The 13,696-nt window shown below is 45.4% G+C and overlaps 1 protein-coding gene across 10 annotated transcripts in view; it reads left to right on the top strand.

Annotated features, from left to right (window-relative positions):
• Positions 1-13,696, top strand: part of TBL1X (transducin beta like 1 X-linked) — a 162,609-nt gene that overhangs the window by 93,003 nt on the left and 55,910 nt on the right. The gene's annotated exons all lie outside the window — the stretch shown is intronic.

The raw sequence follows: 13,696 nt of genomic DNA, 5'->3' as shown, positions 1-13,696 counted from the left end.
ATATGTAAAATTGTTCCCTTAATTGCCAGCATTATTCAGAAAAATAATCGAGGTCTTGACAAAGAACCAATGTGCTTCTGGTAATAATTTATACAGACAAGTAGTGCAAAATCAGCCTGATCATCAGAACTTTTCTCTGTGATAGCCTATAGAACAGGAGACTTAGGGCAAGACTTCTCATCTCACATAAAGTCACACAATGCATATTGTCCCTTATGGTAAAATATGTAATTGCAGCCTTGTCATGTATTTTTTTTTCTGATACTTCCTGGTACTTCATGTTGTGAAGGACTTTCTTTTCCTCATGTGAGCAATGGGACTATATATGATTCTATTCTGACTCATATCTTTAAAAATGACTTTTCTAGATTATTGATCACAATCCAGTCCTATACTACATGTAAAGTCAGGAACTATAATCTGGTTTTATAGAAATTCTATGGCATTTCCTGTCTATCTCTGTGTAAATCATGTTTTTATTTTACTGCATAAGTTATATAATTTTGTAGGGTTCATTATTTTCATTATATAAGAGAAATTTGTTGCTGAAGATTATAAAATATATTCTTTTTTTTCCAAAACATATGTACATGTGAGGTGGATACTTTTATATTTCAAATTACCCACTTTCAAGGTGTATTTTTTTGTTTAAATTTTGTGTCATGTTGATAATGCAGCACATAGTACAATACAATGTATTGTACATGTATTATTGTACAATAATACAAGTATTTTATGTATATTTTCAAATAGCATGTAAAAAGTGCTTTAGTAAAAAATATGAAGAAATACAAGAAAAATAAAATATGCCATAACAATAAACATTTACAATTTTATATATACTTGTTTAATGCAAATATTATTAAACTATGTATACATTTTAAATATATTTACACATTTTTTAACCTACTGTATTCTGTATAAATGAGATTGATATTTCATTATACTTTTGTATATAAAGTACGTGGAGGTGGGTTGCTAATTTTTTTACTACCAGTTTGGATGCGCTCCTGTGCGTGCAATACTTCTACACAGAAGCATCCGGGGAGGTGAGCAGAGCCTTCCACCTCCGGTACTTCCTGTTCACCCAATCCTGGCCGAACCGGCAGCAACCCACCTCTGAAAGTACGTCTACAGATGTGTTTTACAAATATAAAAGTCAAAGATGCACATTTCTCCTAAGTATAATATACAAAATCTTCAAAAATCTAACTCTAAACATTGTGTATAATAAGCAGGAGCAATTATAACATTGAAAAACAGCAGCAGTAAGCAAAATGTACTATTCTCCTAGGCGCTGCTTGGAGTGTCCAAGCACGGGTTAACTTCAGCTTGCTGCCAAGGAACTGAGTTTAAATTTGATTGTAGCTCCGCCTCTTGGTTGCCGCAGAGGCTCAGTTTCAAAAAACTCAGTCGCCCTATAGGACGTCTTTTGCTGAGCTCCAGTTCTTGGGCATCAACCTGGACTCAGACCCTGGTTGTGAGAGATTGTAGCTCCCATAATTTTTATTTTCGTTTATTCCTTGGGTTATTCCCCAGGTTTTCTTAGCTTAGATAGTGTAGTTTAGGTTAGTCTTTCCCCCTTATATTCCTTTGCATTGGTGGGGGGGGGGGTAATTGCTAGCAGCGCAGACAGGCTGCCTGGAGTCCTCCCAGCCTATCCTCCTCTGTGAGTTGTGCTGTGGATCGGGGAGCACGAGGCCATCGCCCGCGCTGCGAGGGTGAGTTTTAACAGCTGACATTCCCCTTGCAAGGAGCGCCGGCTCCGAAGGCTGCAAACTTGCTCCTGGTGCGCGCGCGCGGCCGCCCACCATTTTGGACGGTTTATTTTGGCGCGGATCTCCTCAGAAGCCTCTAATTTAACCGCGCAGCCTTGTCCATCCAGCAGATCGCCACGGAGGGCAACTCTAAATGTGGGACCTCGTTCTGGGTGGCCAGGCAGGGACCATCCCTCCTCGCTGCGGCCCTGCGAGCGCACATCTGCAGGCTCTCGGCTAGACTCTCTAGCCCGCCCTAACTGGTCTCTCCTCTCCAGAGCAGTAGGCCCAAAGCCATCAGAGGCCCTGAGCCCGGCCTACATCACCTCTTCAGGCCTGTATTCTAACCAGCCTCAATGGAACAGCAGGCAGGCCATCAGGGTGGCACTGGGGAGAGACAGGAGGAGACCATGACGGGGCCTACTCCTAAAAAGCGCAGTAGGCCTACCCCTGCAGACAGACCAAACCGGGGGTGCCTTCCAAGGCTGAGGAGAAAATGGCGGTGAGACGCCAGAAGGCCCTGGAAAAGTAGTTCCAGAAGGCCCAGGCCGCACAGCGCAAGGATCCTGTGGAGCCCTCCCCAGCTGAGATCGAGGGTGGGTCTCCCAGAGGTGAATCCCAGCGAGGGGAATCCCCCTTAGGCCCAGGCAGTGAGGACTTTGGGTTTTCCCCCAACCCTCATAGGGCATCCTTGGGATCATCTACCCATTCCATGACTCTAGATTCCCTGGCAGATTTGGATTCGGGGGCTGAGGAGGAATCCTTAGCTCCCTCAGAATTGGAGCCCCTTCCCCCTCAGGGTCAGGATTCTAATTTGTCCAGGGCCATGGAGGAGGTTGTGGCTCGTGCCATATTGAAAGGCATTTCTGATGGCATGATTCAGTTAGCGGCAAAGTTGCCCTCTGTGGCACTCCAACCAGCTGCCAGCCAGGCCAAGGCCACTAACGCTTCAGAAGCTAGGGTACCATCCCCCCCCAATGGGACTTAGTGAGGTGTCAGACCTGGAGGAGGCTGAAATAGAGGTTCCGGTTCTATATGACGATGAGAACCCTGCCCCTGAGCAGGCCACCGGCTCAGGGCTATTTAATCCCACCATGTTTAGGGCCCTTCTTACCAAGGCCTGGGCAGCGGGGCCCCAAATGGGTCTTCCGGCCCCCGAGGCCAAACCTACATCTGACCCAGTCACGGGCGTCACCATGGTCCCCAGGATCCCGATGCAGGCCTTTTTAAGGAGGTGCCTCCACCCTTGGACCTTGTTCCAGCCCCTCAAGTATTTATAGACATTATCCAACGGCAATGGGCTCAGCCGGGGACAATGGCCAATCTGAGTGGGACGGACAGGAAACTGTTCACTATGGAGGCCCCTCTGGAGGAGCTCTTTAAGCTCCCCCAAGTGGACGATCCCATCATGTCCCTTACCTCCCCCTCTTCCCTTCCCGTGGAATTGCTGTAAGGGCTTAAGGCGGAGGACAAGAGGGCGGAGTCCGCAGCTCTTAAGACTCACCAGGCTACTGCCTGGGCCATGCGCACTTCTGCCAGCTCCTCTTATTTTGGCAGGGCAGCCCTCTTCTGGCTTCGCAAACTGCGGGTCGGGCTCCTGGCAGGGAACTCCAGAACTAGGCAGGACATCACTAAAATTATTGCTGCCGTTGAGTATTCAGCCGACGCGTCCCTTGCAGCCACAAAATTTTCCTCCAGAGCCTTGGCTTCGAATGTCACCTCGAGGCGCCTGCTGTGGCTCCGCCACTGGCAGGCCGACATGAAGGCGAAATGGAAGGTGGCTTCCGCTCCCTTCAAGGGGGGTAAGCTTTTTGGGGCGGCCTTGGACCCGTTCCTAACTGAGACCAAGGACAAGCGCAAGGTGCTCCCCCCGGTCACTAAGAAACAGGAGCGGAAGGGCCAGCCCTTCCACAAGGCTTACTTTCGGAATAACGAGCCCTCCACTTCCTCAGGCGGCCCCAGTCGCACCTACAGCGCCCCCCAGGATCGCTCCCAGGACAGGTCTTTGTTTAGGGACAGAAGGAAGCAGCAGGAGTTCCGCAAGCCTTTCCGAGGGGGCTATTCCAACAAGCCCTTCAGGAAATCCACATGACCGTCACAGGGCTCCCCCCATAGGTGGCCGCCGCTAGCTCTATGCCGCCCAGTGGGAGGAAACCACGAAGGCAGTTGGGTCAGGAATACGGTCCGCCACGGGCTGATCCTGGAGTTCCTCTCCTTTCCCCCGAGAACCTTCCTCCGTTGCCCCATTCCCAGGTCCGCCCACAAGCTCCAACTGATGAGGTCGGAGATAGCACACCTCTTGGAGATAGCAGCCATAGAGGAGGTCCCCAGGGGTCAAGAAGGCAGGGGGTTCTATTCCATCCTCTTCCTGGTCCCCAAGTCATCAGGGGGGGTGAGGGCGATTCTGGACCTCAAGCAGCTGAAGAAACATCTGGCGTACAAGCGCTTCCAAATGCAGTCCCTCCAGACCATCCTGGGCTGCATCAGACCGGGCGATCTGCTGACTTCGATCGACCTGAAAGAAGCGTACCTGCATGTTCCAATCCACCTGGCGCATCACAAGTTCTTGAGGTTCCAGTTCGTCAATCGCCATTACCAGTACAAGGCCCTCCCCTTCGGTCTTTCGTCGGCCCCACGGACTTTTACCATGTTGCTGGCCGCAGTGGCTGCAAGGCTCCGGGGGTCTTCCCGTGAGATTGGAATGCTAACTGGATGACATCCTCATCCACTCGTCGTCCAGGGGGCAAGCCCACGCAGACCTGACCACCACCATCAAGGTCCTGCAGCTTCACGGGTTCTCCGTCAACCTGGCCAAGAGCCACCTGATCCCGACCTGCAGGATCCAGCACCTCATTGACTCCGAGGCCTGTCAAGTCTTCCTCACACAGGAGCGAGTCGACAGTATCGGGACCCTGGTGAGGAGCATCCGCTCGACCGAGTCTACATCAGTCATCTCCCTCTCCCAGCTGATGGGGAAGCTGGTATTGTGCATCTTGGTGGTCCCGTGGGCGCGGTTGCACACGCGAGAACTGCAATGGTTCCTGCTCCCCCTTCAGAGGAAGAAGGCCAGCAACTCCAGACGGGTGATATGTGTCCCCCCGAAGGTCCTCCGCTCCCTCCGGTGGTGGCAGTCGGATGCCCTCCTCAAGGGCAGTCACTTCAGGGAGCCGGAGCGACTGATCATCACCACAGATGCCAGCCTCTTTGGCTGGGGTGCTCATCTGGGGACCTCGGTGGTCCAGGGCAGGTGGTCGCAGGCGGAGCTCACCCACAACATCAACTGGCTAGAGCTCAGGGCCGCGAAACTTGCCCTGCGCCATTTCCTTGACCAGGTCAGGGGCCGCGATGTACTGATTCTGATGGACAACATTGCCGCCAAGGCCTACATCAACCACCAAGGCGGCACGCGGTCCCTGGCCCTGATGTCGGAAGCAGAGGCTGTGGGTTGCTGGGCGGAGAGACATCTGGCGTCAATTCGAGCAGACCACATCTCCGGCGTAGACAACGTGACGGCGGACTGGCTCAGCAGGACCACCATCCAGAACTCAGAATGGCAGCTGCACCCGAGACTGTTCTACCAGCTGTCCCAGAGGTTCAGCCACCCGGTGGTCAACCTGTTCGCCTCGCCAGCCAACGCCCACCTTCCCAGGTACTTCACCCGGTTCCACTGTCCCTGGGCGGAGGGCTCAGACGCTTTAAGATCCTGCTGGCCTCCGGGTCGACTGTACGCCTTCCCTCCTCTTCCCTGATTCCGCATGTCATCCGGAAGATTCTGGAGGAGGGGGCGGAGGTGCTTCTGGTAGCCCTTCACTGGCCGAGGAGGACACCGTCTCCCTCAGCCAGGGGGCCATTGTCCATCCCGAGCCCCAGTGCCTTCAGTTGGCCGTCTGGCACTTGAAGGGGGCCTGCTAAGGGCTGAGGGACTGTCAGAAGGTGTCGTCAGTACCATCCAAGCGGCTCGGCGGCCTTCAACGACGAGGATCTACGATTCCACCTGGGCTACCTTCACCCAGTGGTGTGAGGACTTATGACTCGACCCTGTCACTGCTCCAGTGTCTAGGGTGCTGGACTTTTTACAAGGGGGCCTTGAGAGGGGTCTCGCTCTGGCCACGCTCCGTCGGCAGGTGGCGGCCTTGTCCACCGTTTGGTCAGGCGACCCTTCCCTTCCGCTCAGCAAGATTCCTAGGGTGCGCTGCTTTCTCAAGGGCGCCTCTAACATCCGGCCCCCCATGGTTCACCGCTACCCTACATGGCAGCTTTCAGTGGTTCTGCAGGCTCTCACTGCTCCACCTTTCGAACCTCTCCAGTCAGCTTCTCTCAAGCATCTTTCTTTGAAAACATCGTTCCTTATCGCCATTACCTCCGCCCGTCAGATATCGGAGTTGGCAGCACTGTCGATTCGCCAGGACTTATGTTCGTCCACCCCGACAAGGTCATTTTACGTCTTGATCTGACCTTTCTTACCAAGGTCAACTCCTGGTATCATAGGGCGCAGAGGTTGTCTTGCCGAACTTTTGCCCTCGTCCTTCCCATACGAGCGAGCGCAAGTGGCACAAGCTTGATGTGCGACGAGCCCTGAAGATCTACATCCATCGCACCTCAGAATTCCGGAGATCCGAGGCCCTCTTCATTTCTTTCCAGCCCGGGTCTTTGGGCAAGAAGGTCTCTTCTTCTACTGTTGGCAGATGGCTCAGGGCATGTATCGCATCTACGTACGAACTACAGTCGAGGGCGGTGCCTCAACATATAACTGCCCATTCAACGTGCAGTGCTGCTACCTCAGCGGCTTGGGCCACGCAAGCCCCGATCAAGGAAATCTGCAGGGCAGCTGCGTGGTCTACACCGTCTCCATTTGTTAGACACTATAAGCTGGACACATTTGCCTCTGCTGAGGCGGCCTTTGGCAGGCGGGTGCTGCAGGCAGTGACTTCTTCTGTCGTATCCCGTGGCTCTGTTTCTGCCCGCCCAGATGGACATTAACTTGGGCATGTCCCATTGCTTGGACTCTCCAAGCGGTGCACAGGAGAAAGACCATTGGGCTTACCTGAAGGGTCCTTCTTTGTGCACCGCGGGAGAGTCCAACCCACCCTGGTTTTGTCCAGGGATATGAAGTCATCGGGTCAACACGGTACTACTCTACGGTCGTCTTCAGCTGCATCTCCACGGCCAAAATGTCTCAAATTTCTGGGGATTAGGCACGCCTGGAGACGTGGCCAAGGAAAAGTCTTCCTTAGTTTCCAGGGCAACCAGCCTGAAATAACCCATTGCTTGGACTGTCCCGCGGTGCATAGAGAAGGACCCTTCAGGTAAGCCCAATGGTCTTTTACAAAAGAAAGATGATATGAGCAAATGTTTTTATTTATTTATTTTGTATCCTGCCTTTATTATTTTCACAATTAAACAAATTCAGATACCTGTGATTGAATCCCCTTATTTTAACATTCTATTCCATCCAGAAATTATATCAATTTGCGTTTCCATTGATTCCTTTACAACAAAGAAGTTGCTGAAACTTTGCGATTATGGAAATGATAGGGCTCATCGTATCCCATGTCTTAAAGGGAAATATTTATGAACAATTCTTTATACAAGTTACTACAGCTTTCTTTTTTTAAAATGAATCTTTATACAAGTTATTACGTTCTCTTTTTTATTTTAAACATTAAATTTTGCAAGAAGAATTATAAATAGGTTGTTTTATGGAACATTTTGCTACTATGATTTTATTTTGATAACAAACATGTTATTCATGTTTATGGTTCTGTGGTCAGTTGAGTGTAATAAAAGTTGAGAATTCTAGTCCTTTTCAGCTTTTCAAACTTTTATGATATCAATAATTTGTTTCAAAAGTTCAGCCAGATGTTTGGGCTGGATTTGGCATCTTTATTCACCTATCAAATTTTTCCCAAGGATTGGGATAGGGAGATGTTGTTTGATAACTTTAAAGGTATAATCATAGTATGCAAGCTATTCTGGGTAAAAGTGTTTTGCAATTGAGTGGTGGTGATTTTTTTGCCAGTAGTGTTTTTTATTATGGTACTTTGCACAGTTGACCAGTAGTTCAGACTGGATTTGGCATTTTTGTCCACCCTTCCCAAAGTTTGATGGTGTTACAGATAACATTGCAATATGTAAGCTTTTCAGGGAAAGCTGGCTTTTGCAGCTGACTGATGGTGAATTTGTCAGTGCTGATAGTGTTCAAGTGGTGTTCCAGTTATTTTGGGATTGTATCCAAGGTGCCTTTTACTATTGGTACTACCTTTCTTTCTTTCTTTTTGCGACAATTGTTCTATTTCTATATGCGGGTCTTTGCATTTTGTTATCTTTGCCAGTTCTTTCTCTTCTAGTCTGCTGTCTCCAGGTGCTGCCACATCCACTGTCCAAACTTTGTCTTTCTTATTGACAGTTGTTAAGTAAGGGATGTTATGTGACACATATAGGTTTGAATTCTAAAGTCTCAGAGCACTTTAGCTTCTTCATTTTCTATGACTTTCTCCAGTTTATGGTCCCACCAATTCTTGCTTGCAGTTAAATAGTACTTCTTGCAGATCTTTCAGTGCACCATTGTTGCTACTTTGTTCTTGTTTGTAGTCAATCTATGCGATCTTATTACAGTAGCTAACCAGGTGAGCCACTGTTTCTTCAGTTTCTTTGCAGAAAGAGCACTTGCTATCTTTTGCTGTCTTCTCAATTCTGTTTTTGTATACATTTGTTCTTAAAGCTAGGTATTGTGCAGCCAGAATTAGCCCCTCTGTCTCTTTCTTCAACTTTCCTGCTCTTAGCTATTGCCAAGTCTTGTTATTTTCTGTTTTCCCTGCTATTTTTTTTTTTAATGAACTGGCAATGTAATGCTTTGTTTTCCCATGTCTCCTTTCTGTTCTTCATTTCGTCTTTCAGGTAAGACAGTTTGGTTTCTCCAGTACTCAATTGACTTTCCTGGTATAGTAGCTTCAATGCATCTTCTTCACTGTACTTAAAATACTCTTCCAATATCCTTTTTTCTTCTTCAACCATCTGATGTACAAGCAACATTCCATGTCACCTATTTTCTTTGTTACATAGAATCTGTCAACATCACTGCGTGGATGAGAACATAATTCATTGTCATTATTTCTCTGGTCTTCCTATCTGCTTGAGTCCAGTCCAATAATCCAGCTGTATATCTAATGACTGGAATTGCCCAGGTGTCAATTGCCTTGATTCTACTGCCTCTACTGAATTTGGACTTTACAATCTTCTTCACTATGTTGATGTATTTATTAACCTTTTTTTCTTCAGTGTGCTTGATATTGTCATGTCAAGGCATTGGTAGTGGTCATTTTCATCCTGACTCTTGATGCTATTTTCAAAGGGCATCTTGATTCCTTCAGTTTTCACTCCTTCCCCGCTCTTCCTCGTCCTCCATCCCATCGGCTCCCTTTGCAATCCCAGCGGGTCTTCCGCCAGACGGACGGTGTGCCCACCGCAGACCCTCTGCGCGATCCAGCGATAAGCGTGTCCCCCCATCCTCCCAAGTGCTTACAAGGGAGGTAATGTCAGGTGGCACGGTGTGCGGGATCGCCCGGGCATTGTCACAGAGCATGTTATCTTTGGTACAAGTGCATGAAGCCAGGCAGGTGATCTTCCCGAGTCTACTCCCTTGGACACCCCAGCGCTATGTCCGACATAGAGGCAGGGCGGCTTTTGCCCACTTGCCTCACCAGCCATAAACTTCACTGCACGTCACTGCCACGCCCTATTATCGCAGGTCAGCTCCCATAGCCCGTGTGGTGTCTGGATCACCTGCCTCCTCCCCCCCCCCGGCCTCTGCCTGCATCTTCTGCTCGGACAGCTGCATTAACTTACCTGCGCCGCACAGGCTGTGCAGCCTTAAAATGTGCTGACCAAGGGAGTGGCAGGCTGCAGCTGCTGCCAGATATTGTCGGTACCTATGTGCTTTCCACCTCTTGTGCGCATGTTGGAGGGGGCATCCAGCTGGGCTGATCATCCTGAAATCTGCAGGTGTGCTGCCCATTAATTGGTTGTTGTTATTTTGCATTGTGCTGGTGCTTATATTTGTACTACAATATTGGTATTTTTTAATTCTTGTGTTAACTGTTTCTTTGGAACAAGCTTCAATGCAGGCAATCTTTTCTGTTTTTGTGCTGCTTTAGATGCTCAGTTATTTTTGTTTTGTTTTGTTTCAATTGTTTTACGTTTTTAGTTAGAGAGCTTTGTTCTTTCTGAGGCAGAGATATGGTTGCCTAGTTTCCAAATGAAGACAATTCTATCACTGTGCTTGTTTCCTCTACTGCCATCTCTCCTCGGTTTTCCTCTACAGTTAGAGTTACTTCTGGCAAGAATTTGATTTCTTTGTCCTGGGTAGACCTTTGCAGTTCTGTGAATACTTTATTTCATATTGTAATCAGCATGATCTGCTAGCCTCTGTTCTGTTATTTCTGATTCTGGATGTTCTTCTTTCAAGAACTGGTGCTTTTATTTCAAATATCCTGTTCCATTTTGACATAATCTGTAATAACAGATTATTATTTGCTTATTTTCTATCTATATATTATTATGCAGCAGATAAATACTTTTCTTTCCAATAATTTTGTTGCTGCTAGTCCTGGGTGCTCAGAAAACAATTCTGAGTCCTGTTGCCATTTTTCACCAGATGCCCAGGAACCTAGAGCAATCCTTGTTGACCCGAGATGACCAAAATAGTATGGTAATTTACATCTCCCATATTTTTTTATGGGAGAGAAACTCTGAGCCTATGATGAGACCTGTCCAGTATGGTTGAACCTCAGGCATAGATGTCATCTTCCTCAGAGCACACTAGTCCACAACCATGTCAAGGTAGTGCCTCACTGGGAGTTATTATTATTATGGTTAATTGCAGAGCCAGCCGATATACAGACTAGATTTGGCATTTTTGTCCACCTAGTGAGTTCTTCCCAAGGATCTGAGATAAATAGATGTGGATTATTATTATACACATTTTGCATGTCTCTATGGAGGTGTGTGTGTGTGTGTGTGTGTGTGTGTGTGTGTGTGTGTGTGTATGCATTTACTTAAGAAACATTATCAAGCAACTTAGCAGCATAAATCCAAGATCCATAGGGGGTAAAAGATGTAGAAAATGCCCAAAAAAAATTTCTACAGGTAATTCTCAACTTATGACTATGCAGTTTGAAGTTACAATTGACCCAAAAAGGTATTTACAACCCAGATTCATAGTTCCAATGGCCGTGCCCCCTCCTACAGTCACATGTTCATGTTTTGGTTGCTCAGCCACTGACCCACAACTATGTTTGCAGCATCTTGCAGTCACATAACGGTGATTTACAACATTTTTAGCTGTAGCTTAGTTATCTAGAAAGTTTTATATCCAACTTTGTCTCATTAAATATAAGTTATATTATAAAATATAAAAATTGAATTATATGAGTGTAAGCACAATCATTACCTAGCTAAACCTCCTTTTAAAAAGGAAATATTATTTAGAAAAGCCCTTCAGGATGTAAATAAATTTTTAATTAATTTAGCTGCTATCTTGTGCCTAAGTGTAAGCTCCACTGAATTTAATGGAATTCCTTTTTGTATAAATACATATGGAATTGTTTAAGTGACTCTGTGATTTAAACAGAAATGATTGAAGTCGAGTGCAAAGTATTTTATCTATTTTTTTAATGAAATATTTGATTGAAAATAATTACCATATTCAATTTAGAATGCTGTTTATTTCTTCTATTGCATCCTACTACTTATTTAGTTTGACTTTGATTTTGGAATCCTGCTCAGACATTTTTTTCTGTTTATAGTTCTTCATATTTTGTACTTGGTAAAAAGGATACTGATTCCAAGATCAATGTATTTGATTATATAGTTATTGTTCCTTTTGTCCAGGACAGATTTGTCATCTGCTGTAATAATTAACAGATGAAAAGTGTAAGATTAAAAGCATCAGTGCTCTTCTTCCACAGCTGTCATGAAAAGACAGACAAGATTCCTCAAGGCTGCATGGCAGTTTGAAAAGATGGAGAATAGTAACCATAAATTTTGCCAATGGTTAATGTTTATAATTGCTTCAAATGATATCTGAGTTAGTACACTATTTTAAAAGCTATGCTTACATAGTATTATTGGCAAATGATATTGCTATATGTTATTCTTTTTTGACATATGATGAATCATAAAGATTGGAGCAGTCTTTGGTTTGATTAGAATAAAATGATGTTGCACTTAAACACTAATGGTGAAAAGATAATAAGAGCTTTCATCCTATTCAACATAAGCTTTATGTTTTAGGGAAAAGCTGTTTTGCATTTGTTTATTTTTTTTGAGTAATATTTTTTATTTTTTTTTAATTTTCATTTTCATACACTCACATGTATACTGTGCATAGCCAACACCATACAGTATTAAACAATAATTGCATCAATTCCTCTTGTCAACAATACCCCAGAAAATAGAAACCCAATATACTTCTTCCACTCTCCATACACCTCTTTCTTCCACCCCCTCCAACTTTCTATCTCCCTCCATCATCCCCTCCCCCTCTACTTCCCCTCCCCCTCTACCACTCCTCTCTCCAAATCCACTCCCCCCCTTCCTTCTCCCCTTCCCTCCCACCCTCTCTCCCATCCCTCTCTGCCCATCTTTCTTCTTTCCCACTCCTCCTGCCCTTGGTGTATTTCCACTATATGTCAATGTACTTGGCTTATCCTATTTTTAAAGAGAGATTAAAGAAAAACAGTATAAATGTGAAGTCACATTACATTGAGATCTAACACACCGTGTCTAACCTAATATAACCTAATTTATATCCCTCCCTCCCCCCACCCAACCCCCTGACCCCCCACCTCCTCCCCCCCCCGACTTCCCAGAGCCCGTACACGGTATAGATTTTTAACAAACACAGCCTAAAATATATTGAGAAAAAAAAAGAAATAAAAAAAGTTAATAACGTCTCTACATTGATCTTAGCTTCTTCTTGCTAAGCTAATTTTGAACAATTTAAATCATTCCTGATCTTAAGCATAGGCTATCTGGAATTTCTTAGTCCCGTATTTGTTTTGTATATAGTCAATCCATTTTTTCCAGTCTCGTTTATATCTCTCATTTGAGTGATCTTTAAGATATGCCGATATTTTAGCCATCTCGGCTAAATTTGTAACTTTCAATGTCCATTCTTGAGTTGTAGGCAGGTCTTCCTTCTTCCAGTATTGCTCCACCAACAGTCTTGCTGCCGTTATTAAGTGCAGAATCAAGTTAGTCTCTACCGCTGTAAAGGCAGTACTTATACCTAGCAAAAATAACTGAAGAGTAAACTTTATCCTTCTTTTAAAGATATTTTGCATAATCCACCATATTTTTATCCAAAATGCCTTAACCTTTTGGCAAGTCCACCATATATGAACATATGTAGCATCGAGAGAACCACATCTCCAACATTTGGGTTGTAAATTCGGATACATAGAAGCCAGCTTTTTAGGATCTAAATGCCATCTATAGAACATCTTATAAAAATTTTCTCTCAGGTTTTGAGCTTGTGTAAATTTCACGTTTCTTACCCAAATTATTTCCCATGTATCCAACATTATGGGTTCTTCAATATTTTGAGCCCATTTTACCATACAATTTTTAACTAGTTCTGTTTCCGAATCCATCTGTATTAATTCATTATATATCCTCTTTATATGCATTAAACTTTGGTCTCTTATTTGTTTAAATAGATTATCCTCCATTTGGATAAAACCAATTTTTTTATCTGTTTTCCACCTGGCCTGTAATTGCCCATATTGGAACCATGTTTGAACTGCCTTCTCCTCTTTCAATACCTCTAAGGGTTTTAGTTGTAGTGCCCCCCTTTCCAAGATGAGGAGCTGTCTATAAGTAGTTCTATCCTGTTTTTGTGCTATATTCATATTTTCAATTGCATGTCTAGGAATTGCCCA

This window comes from Thamnophis elegans, chromosome 11 (assembly GCF_009769535.1).
Source record: "Thamnophis elegans isolate rThaEle1 chromosome 11, rThaEle1.pri, whole genome shotgun sequence".
Classification (NCBI taxonomy): domain Eukaryota; kingdom Metazoa; phylum Chordata; class Lepidosauria; order Squamata; family Colubridae; genus Thamnophis; species Thamnophis elegans.
The sequence above is the reverse complement of the archived record's forward strand: the minus strand, read 5'-3'. Positions and strand labels throughout refer to the sequence as shown.